Raw genomic sequence first — 9580 nt, 5'->3', positions numbered from 1 at the left:
TCCATCATATTCACTGAAGAGTTCCCATGAGCAGGCAAAGGGTTAGCTTTCACATTAGGCGCGCGGTCCTCAAAGGACACCATACCACTCTTCATAAGCTTTTGCACCTCATACTTCAACGGATAATAGTTTTCAATATCATGCCCAGGTGCACCCTGATGAAAAGCACAACGAAGCTCAGGTTTACACCACCAAGGAAATGGTTCTGGGATCTGCGGTGGGGTTCCTCGGTTGAATCAAGTTCTTTAGAACTAACAAGGGATATAATTTTGTGTACGACCTAGGAATCGGTTCAAAAGAGACCTTCTTCCTCTCAAAGTTTTGTTGTTGATAATTGTTGTTGGTATTGTTGTTGTTGTAGGTGTTTGTTCTTTGTTGATGTTGTTGTTGTTAACGTTGATGTTGTTTGTTGACTAGAAAATATCGGAATTATTGATGAAACTTGATGATGATGATGTTGACGGGGTGGTGGATTTCTTCTGATTTGAGGCCTCCTCTGCCTCCCACTGGAAATTGCATTTGTCTCACAGTCTTTCTTCTTGCTGAAACTACTGCCATACCTCTTACTCGTTGACGCCTCATCTTTTGACAAACGTCCTTCACAGACCCCTTCTTCAAGTCTCATCCCCATATTTACCATTTCGGTAAAATTACTGGGGGAATTGGCGATCATGCGTTCATAATAAAATGAACTCAGGGTTTTCAAGAAGATTTTTTTCATTTCTTTCTCCTCCAAAGGAGGAGTGATCTAGGCAGTCAACTCCCTCCATCGCTGCGCGTACTCCTTGAATGACTCTTTATCTTTCTGAGACATAGACCTCAATTGGTCTCTATCTGGCGCCATATCCACATTGTACTTGTATTGCCTCATAAAAGCCTCTCCCAGGTCATTGAAAAAGCGGATGCTTGCACTATACAACCCCATATACCAACAGAGTGCAGCACCAGTCAAGCTATCCTAGAAGTAGTGAATCAGCAATTGGTCATTATCTATCTGAGTTGACATCTTGCGGGCATACATCACAAGATGACTGAGCGGACAAGATTTCCCCTTATACTTTTCAAAGTTAGGCACTTTGAACTTCACCGGGATTTTGACATTGGGTACCACGCACAACTCAGCAGCACTCTTCCCAAACAGATCTTTACCTCTCAGTGTCTTCAATTCCTTGTGCAGCTCAAGAAACTGACCTTTCATTTCGTCCATCTTCTCATAGACATCCGGGCCCTCAGACGGCTCAGAATGATAGATGGTATCCTCTACGCGAGGCAAGGTGTGAATAACTGGAGGTGGCACGGACATGACCGGGCTAGATGCCGGCATGGAAGCAAAAGTAGGCGCAAAGCCTTCTGGCACAAAGTTGGGCGGCATTCCCCACGGGAATCCGGCAGGAAAGTTCGGCGTGAAGTGGGTGGCAGCAGTAGGCACGGTAGAGGTAACCACTTCTGAGATAACAGTCCTCGCGGGAGGAGTTGCAGGTGTTAGAGAAGCTTGAAATCTGAGCAGCAAGAACTGACTCCATCATGGCAGTCAGTCGGGCGATCTCGTCCTTCAGCTCTCTGTTCTCTTTCTCAAGGTGTTCCATGATTTTCTGATGATCGGCCCTGGTGTTGTACCGGTAAGTCATCTTGGCTAAAGCACAGAAGAACACCAATCAGACACCTGGCAAAAACCTGCTTATGCAAATGATGCATGAAATGCAATGCTTGATTATTTTTTTTTCCAAGGAACTTACTATATGATTTGCAAATATACAAAATTTGAATGGTAATTACAACAATTTGATATGACCAAAAATCTCTTTTTATTTATATAAATTGGAAGGATTACACTGAGTATAATTTCAGAAACCAAAATAAAAAGATACAAGAGAAAAAGAGACTAGTCATCCTAAGGATCCTTAACAACAATGTCAGAAGATCTGGCTGAAGGTCGTACTTCCTTCGAATGCTACGGATCTCAGTCGCAAAAGAAGGCTTCATCTGAGTCTTCTCGAGGACAAGTTGGTCAACAATCTTCTTCCAAGTAATGGAAGACCGAGGCATGCTAGAAGATGAAACCTCTGGCTCTCTCTGTCTCTTCGTCACTCGGTCTTCAAGTAGCTCAATCAGTGCATCTTTGTCCTTAGACTCCAACTACAACTCTTCATACTTCTTGCTCATAGCACTGAAACGCTCTTCCCACTTATCGTTCTCTTGCTTCATCTTGACGAGCGCGTCTTCCAACTCCTCTACATCTTGATTAGGAAGAGCTAATGGCTCAACCACAACCATAAACATAGGTCTTTCACAAGGATAAGGCATCTTTAACTCCATAGCTCTCTTCTTCACCCAAAGAGTGTAGGCTTCCAAAGATACACAATTGCACAGACCAAGCTCGGATTTTCCTTTCCTATGCACATTATGCCAAGCATGCACAATCTTCTGCTTCAAATGTTGGGGATCTTTACCCTCTTGATAGATAAGACCTTCTAACACAATGTTATTAGGTTTGTCTCTCAATTGGAACCTAAGTTGCCGACGAGCCAAAGCAGGGTTGTAGTTAATTCCTCCTTATGTTTCAATGAGAGGTACATTAGAGAATTCACCACAACTATCAAAAATCTCCAAACTGTTTAAGATGGATCATACCACACTATATCATCATTAGTGAGAGACATAAGTCTCTGAGAACACCTTAGACATTGTTTGTTCTCCATAAAAGCAGGCGTCTGAGGCAAGTGCAAAATAAACCACTTGTACAAAAGAGGAATGCAACAGACAATCGTTCCACCACCCTTAGAATTCCTTAGATGCAAAGAGAAATACATATCACCCAACAAAGTAGGCACAGGATTCCCAATCAAGAAAAGTCTAATGGCGTTAACTTCAACAAAACCATCGATGTTAGGGACCAAAGCTAATCTATAGATGAGTAACACAAAGATAGCTTCAAAAGCATCCATACTACCAGTTTGAGCAAAAGTGCTAGCTTCCTTGATGAGGAAAACAAATGGCAACCCAAATAACCCTCCTTTCTTCACCCAATGAGCCTCTATCTCAGACTTCTTCAAGTGAAGAGCTTTAGCAACAATACTAGATCGGGGAATCTCCTCCAATACACTAAAAGGTACTCTACTAGAAACAGGTATCCCCAAAAGATGAGAATACTCCTCCAAGATAGGCACAAGCTGAAAATCTGGGAAAGTGAAACAATGGTAGAGAGGATCATAGAATTGCACCAATACACTCAAAAGTCCTTTAACTACATCAGTAGACAAGATGGACAGAAGCTTCCCATGATGTTGTTTGAAGTCCAAGGGATCTAATACAAAAGTTGCTAGCTTTCTTAACTCTTTCAAGTCGGGACATCTGAAACTGTACTTCTTAGTGTTCCTTCGTCCACAATCCATGGTGTGAAAATATTTGCAAATAATACCTTAGTTCCTTGAAATTTCCGTGTGATGGATGTTATGACGTGCATGAATGCATGAATGCAACAATCACAAATAAGGGATCATGCACAAGGCAAACAAAGGTCAAGGGTTGAATCAAGTCATTGTCAAGATCAATCATCCATTTTGGTGGATTATGGTTTACACCCTATCAACACCCAAGTTCCATTGATATTAACAAGACTTGAATGGATCAACCAAGAATCAAGGGTTTGTTGCAAGTCACGAGCATGGAGTATGGGTAAGAACCATCCTAAAGGAGTGAACTAAGGATAAAAACCTGTAGATCATGTTCTAAAAGTTCCTAGAGTCTTAATTCCATCTATCGGATATTACAGGTTTAGATGACTGACTCATCGACCCATAATATTCTCTAGAGAAACTCGTCTGAGTGTAGTATCGCGTAACAACTGTTATCAAGTCTACACTTGAACAGTTTCCGCACTACGTCCTAAATAGGCCAAGATGGGTTAAATGTTCTAAGGTCCTCAGCTTATCGGACTCAGTTAGAAGTAGTAATGCCTAACCATAAATACTTTTGTGACATTTCCAAATCCAAAGGAGTCTCCACTGAGCTGATGGATCTCAATCCAACTTGTTAAGGACTACTCCACACAAGTCGAACATGACTATACCATCCTCCTATCTTAATTGCACTCAAGTTCGGGTTAGAACTTATCTCACCACTTAGAGATCACTAAGCACAACAAGCAGATTATATCACACATACATATATACAAACATCACATATATACAAATATATTCACACAAAAAGTAGGCTAAACCCACTGGAGACTACTCTCCAGCAGAGTCGCCACTTAATTTTTGTAGCGGGAAAATCATGATCATCAAGCTATTGACAAGCTAGAGATCAACTAACAAGAGTCGCCACCGCGCCTTTATTGTTTCTAAGGGAAAAGGGAAAAAGTACGAACAAAACTCAATAAGTAAGAAGTTTTCAAATAAAAACTAATAAAAGTCAGAGATCACAGGTAAGGGGGTTGGTTACACAGAGGGAAGGTGTTAGCACCCAAAGTGTCCTAGGAACTCCTAGGGAGCCCTTTTTATGTGCATACGTATTTTGTACAAAGTGATGTTTACAAACAAATAGAATGGGGGGATGAGAAAAGAATTCATTAATTATATTTTTGTGTTTGACAATACCTTCGCTCTTGTGCCTACGTACCAACATAAAAATGAGGGATCAAAACCTCGTAGTTCGTGATACAAATTTCAAAATGAGTGTGTTGATTTTAACAAAATTTAAGTTTGAAAGGTACAAAGGCCGAAAATGATTTGAATGAGTTAGTTCTTTTTGGTTTTTTTGAAAGTTTAAGTCAATTATAGTTAAGTTTATTTACAAGTTTGATTTAAGAAAAAGATAGAAAATGCAATATCATAAGGCCAAAGTTTCTATCTTTTGAAAGAGGTCAAAGTTTAGAACAAAAGTAGTTCACACAAAGAAAATTTTGAAAATGGAGGGAGAGATTTTGAAATTAAAGAAATGGGGAGAAGATGAAGAGACTATCCTATGTACAAAAATTAAAAGTTTAGAGTTGAAAAGATCTGTCCAAATGGGTAGTAATCCAATAGACAAAAATGTCAATGGAAACCCAGAATTCCCTTGGACCTTTAGAATCAAGCAACACACAAATGCATTATTATATTATCTTGAAGAGCAAGGCATCAAATAAAGATGACTTCATCCAATCTTATCCATTTCATGATATTCTTCAAAAATTGCCCATGTAACAAATGAATTCCACAAGTCACAGGTTCAAAATAACAGCTTCACAATGATCATGTGGCAGATGAATCTTCGAGATATCTTCAAAGATGTATCAGATAAAGTTCAAATTTGCAAGCACTTGATTCTTCAACAAGTTGGCATTGGCCAAGTCCTTTAGCTTAGGGAGATTGCTTATATTCCAAGTCCATTTGCTCAAAATCAAACCAACAGTCCACTCAAATTTTTTTTAGGGTTTTTGTTTTTATTATGTACATTAATGGTCAAAGACCACACAAACAAATAAAATAACACCAACAAAATATATCACACAATATGGTCCAAATGGACAAAGTGAAAATTACATTAACATAAACAATTAGAATGATATGTACAATGGCAAATGAAATAAAGTGCTAAAAGTAAATTGCATTAAAGTAAAAGCTTGAAATTAAAAGTTAATGGTTACTAAGTTAGAAGTTAGTTTTGTTCTGCTTTTCATTTCAATACATTCTTTGGAGAACACTCAACCCACTTATCACAAGCATGGATCCTTTAACCAAAACATCTTCCAAAGGAAGGAAAGAAGGCCATGTTTCCGCACAATACCATGAAAGAGGGGAGACTTACAATCTCACTAACTAGACTGCTTATGCCTTTTGTGTCACAAATTTAGCGCTATGTTAAGCAATCGTAATTGGACTTATGTAGAAGTCACAATTATTTGAGGTCGGCCAATAGACTTTTGGTGTTAGTGCATGTTGGAGACATAGTATTATGAACTATGCTCATGAAACATACCACACACAAAAAATATGCAAAAGGTGTGGCCTAATCTCACCCATACTCATGTCAATCTTTCTATCAACTAGCATTAGGATTTTGAGATGTCATTGGCCAAATGGAAATGAATGGATGAAAAAGGGGAATTAGATGAAGAGGGAAGGGGATGAATGAGATCACAAATTGGTCAAAGGAGAAATTTTACCAAATTAATGTCATTCATTCATTTCGGGATATGGAATGTACATTCCATCAATCCCCTAAATCCAACGATATTAGCTTGAAAAAGTCAAATCAACCTTGACCAAGGCCCAACAACAATAAGCAAACCCAAACAAGTTAATACAAATGGTCAATAAAATTTAATTGGCATTTATTCAATTAAAAATAATAAAATAATGCATTTAAATCAAATATGTTTTGTCCATTTCCTAAAATCTCATCAAAACACCAAAGAAATAGCCATGAGATTTACCATAGGTCAAACAAGGTCAAAGGACCTTGGAGAAAAAATTTCATAATTTTTGGACATCTAAAAACATTTTTAAACAACTAAAAACAAATGCAAAATCAATTAATTCATGAAAAATATTAATAATGATCCAAAAAATAATTTTAATTCAGAATATGATAGAGAAAAATATTTGAAAATTTTTGGTGAAAGTCCCATATTTTTTGGATCAATATTGAATTTAATATGAATTATTGAAGAAAATGCAATTAAAACAATATTTCAGAAAATCTAAATTACGTGGACCATCAAATCTCCCTCATTAATTGAGGTGGCAAATCTGATGGTCCCTAGCGCGCGTTCTGATAACACGAAATTATATCACATTTTAGGACTTAATTCAATTAAATTATATTATTATTTACTTTAATTTATTTCATTTTATCAGATATTACGCGGTATTTCCTTTCTATTTATCTCAGGTATCTATTTGAAGCAAAAGTAAAAAAAGGAAGAAAAGGAGGTGCAAAAAGAAGTTTCTGGAAACAAATAGCAAAAGCCAAGCCCAGCCCAAAGAAGGCACAGGCGTTGTGCCTGTGACGAGCGTCACAGAGGTTGTGACGAGCGTCACAGAGGTTGTGACGAGCGTCACGCTATATGCACTTGTGTGACGAGCGTCACACATGGTGTGACGGACGTCACACCATTCTCCTATATTTGAGGCACAAGGGACGCTTCAGAGACGTTGAGAGAGAGTTGAGCCCTATTTCCACGCCCAACTATTCTGCACGTTGAAGACTTTTGACGCGGAAGCAGTTGTAGGAGGTAGCATATAAATAGTAGCTTTTTGGAAAGCTAAGGGTTCCACGCTTTTTCCAGATTTTTGCCGTTTTCGCATTTTTTCTTCTTCCAGCAGCTTAGGCATATTTTTACAGTATTACTTTGATAAAACTTTTATATTGTTTTCCTTTTGCAATTCTATTTTCTTTTCTAGCTCTTAATTAATTTTTCGCACAATAGTTTCTACACCGGAAACTATTGTGTACCTTTTACCGGATCTAACCTTACGTTAGAATCTAGTTTTTTTTTATTCCTTCGTTTTATTTTTCTGCCTGATTGAAGAACTCAAGAACAAATCCAACCAGTCTGTGGTGGAGTGTTCAAGACTGCTGTTTAATTATTCAGGTTCTATATTTATTTGTTGAATTTATATATGCTTGTTTTTACTATTAATTTATACTGTTTGCCTGCGATGAGTCTGTTTATGCATTATGTTTATTTAAGTCTGTTTAGCATGTCTGGATAATTTATTTAGGTATCGGTATGTAAAGTAAGCGGAATGAAGGAATCAAAACTAAGTTGGTTTATTTAAGTTTAAAATTAAAATCACTCTTTTTACGGTCTCAATTTACAGGTTTATTAACAAAGTTTTTGTATGAAAGTAAAAGACATAAAGAAGTTAAAATCAATAGAGCGAGAGTTTGAGGTTTTGACTGGACAGTGTAAATTGGACATTAATTCTAGATCAGGGCGAGAGCAATTTTTAGAGTTAATTAAATTCTAACCTTTTTCAAAAAGTATTTTTAAAGATTGAATATGAGGGCGAGAGTTAAGCATTTGAGTTTAATTATATAACCTAAGTCAACAGAGCGAGAGTTTGAGATAAGGGTGTTTAAACGATTAGTGTTTTCTTAAAAAGAGTTTCTACGGATTCTATTGTTTTCAAAAAGTGGTTTTTGACTTAACTATAAGTGACAGCTACGTTAATATAAAATCATAGTTTATTCGACAGAGCGAGAGTTTGAGATAAAACTTTTAACCAATAGCGTCAACTGAAAAGATTTACTTTAAAACCAAGAAACCAATAAAGAATTGATTCCCTAATTACGACGAACTACATACCGATATCCGCTTTATTGATATTTAATCTAGAATTTAGTTTAGTTTTAGCCTTTTCCCCCAAAAATCAAAGTATTGCCTGCCTTAGCTTTACGAAGTAACCTTAGATAACGGTATATCGATTCATAAGTCCATGTGGGATCGATATCTTTTAAAACTACACGATAGAACTGTGCACTTGCAGTTTGTACCCCAATTCGACTCATAAAGTCGAGCGATCAAGTTTTTGGCGCCGTTGCCGGGGACTTTTATTTAGTCGATATCGTAATTCTCCTAATACGCTGTAGAGACTAAGGCTTTTCTTTTTCTTTTCTTTCTTTCGTTGATTTGTATGCCACGCACTTGCTCTCAAGGCGAACCGCTCTACTTACGAATCAACGATATCGAACTATATCTCCGAGTCTTACGACGAATTCGGGAATATCGTGCTGCGAACAATCTCCCTCCTGTAGAACTTCCTGATTTCAAAAATATTTTCCCTTCGATACCCGAGATGGCAGAACCAGCTCGTGCTCTTAGAGATTACGCCGCTCCATCGCAAGATGAACCGCATTCAAGTATTGCTCCACCCGCAATCGAAGCAAACAACTTTGAACTCAAACCTTCACTGTTGCAGGCAGTGCAACACAACCAATTCTCTGGGAATCCTACTGAGGATCCTAACCTTCATTTATCCGTATTTGTCCAATACGCTGATACTGTTAAAGCTAATGGTGTCACTTCAGAGGCAATTCGACTTCGTCTTTTTCCTTTCTCACTAAGAGATAGCGCTAGAAGATGGCTTCAATCTCTTCCTTCCAACTCAGTCACCAAATGGAACGAGTTGAAGAAAGTTTTTCTTGCTCGATATTTTCCGCCAAGCAAAACAACTATGTTAAGAGCCCAAATAATTGGATTTAAACAGAAAGATAACGAGTCTCTTTTCGAAGCATGGGAAAGATACAAAGACATGATGAGACTTTGTCCACACCATGGTTTAGAAGACTGGTTAGTAATTCATACATTCTATAATGGTCTCCTGTACAACACAAGGTTAACAATAGATGCCGCCGCAGGTGGTGCGCTAATGAACAAACCTTATGCTGACGCTTACCAACTTATCGAAAGCATGGCTCAAAACCACTATCAGTGGGGAACCGAACGAACAATGGTGGAAAAACCTCAAACGAAAACTGGCATGTACGAGATAAGTAACCTTGATCATGTTAATGCAAAAGTGGATGCTCTGGTCCAGAAAATTGAAAGTTTAAATGTATCACCTCCAGCCACAGTAGTTGCCATAACTCA

At 37.9% G+C, this 9580-nt stretch overlaps 1 non-coding gene across 1 annotated transcript; it reads right to left on the bottom strand.

Moving 5' to 3' along the window:
* Positions 1-9164: 9164 nt before the first annotated feature.
* LOC127116043 (small nucleolar RNA R71) lies at positions 9165-9271 on the bottom strand. Its single transcript, XR_007801031.1, has one exon. It is a non-coding gene; the product is annotated as a small nucleolar RNA R71 (small nucleolar RNA).
* Between the last annotated feature and the right edge of the window lie 309 nt (positions 9272-9580).

The sequence above is a fragment of the Lathyrus oleraceus genome, chromosome 1 (assembly GCF_024323335.1).
Source record: "Lathyrus oleraceus cultivar Zhongwan6 chromosome 1, CAAS_Psat_ZW6_1.0, whole genome shotgun sequence".
Classification (NCBI taxonomy): domain Eukaryota; kingdom Viridiplantae; phylum Streptophyta; class Magnoliopsida; order Fabales; family Fabaceae; genus Lathyrus; species Lathyrus oleraceus.
This window is presented reverse-complemented; position numbering and strand designations above follow the sequence as displayed.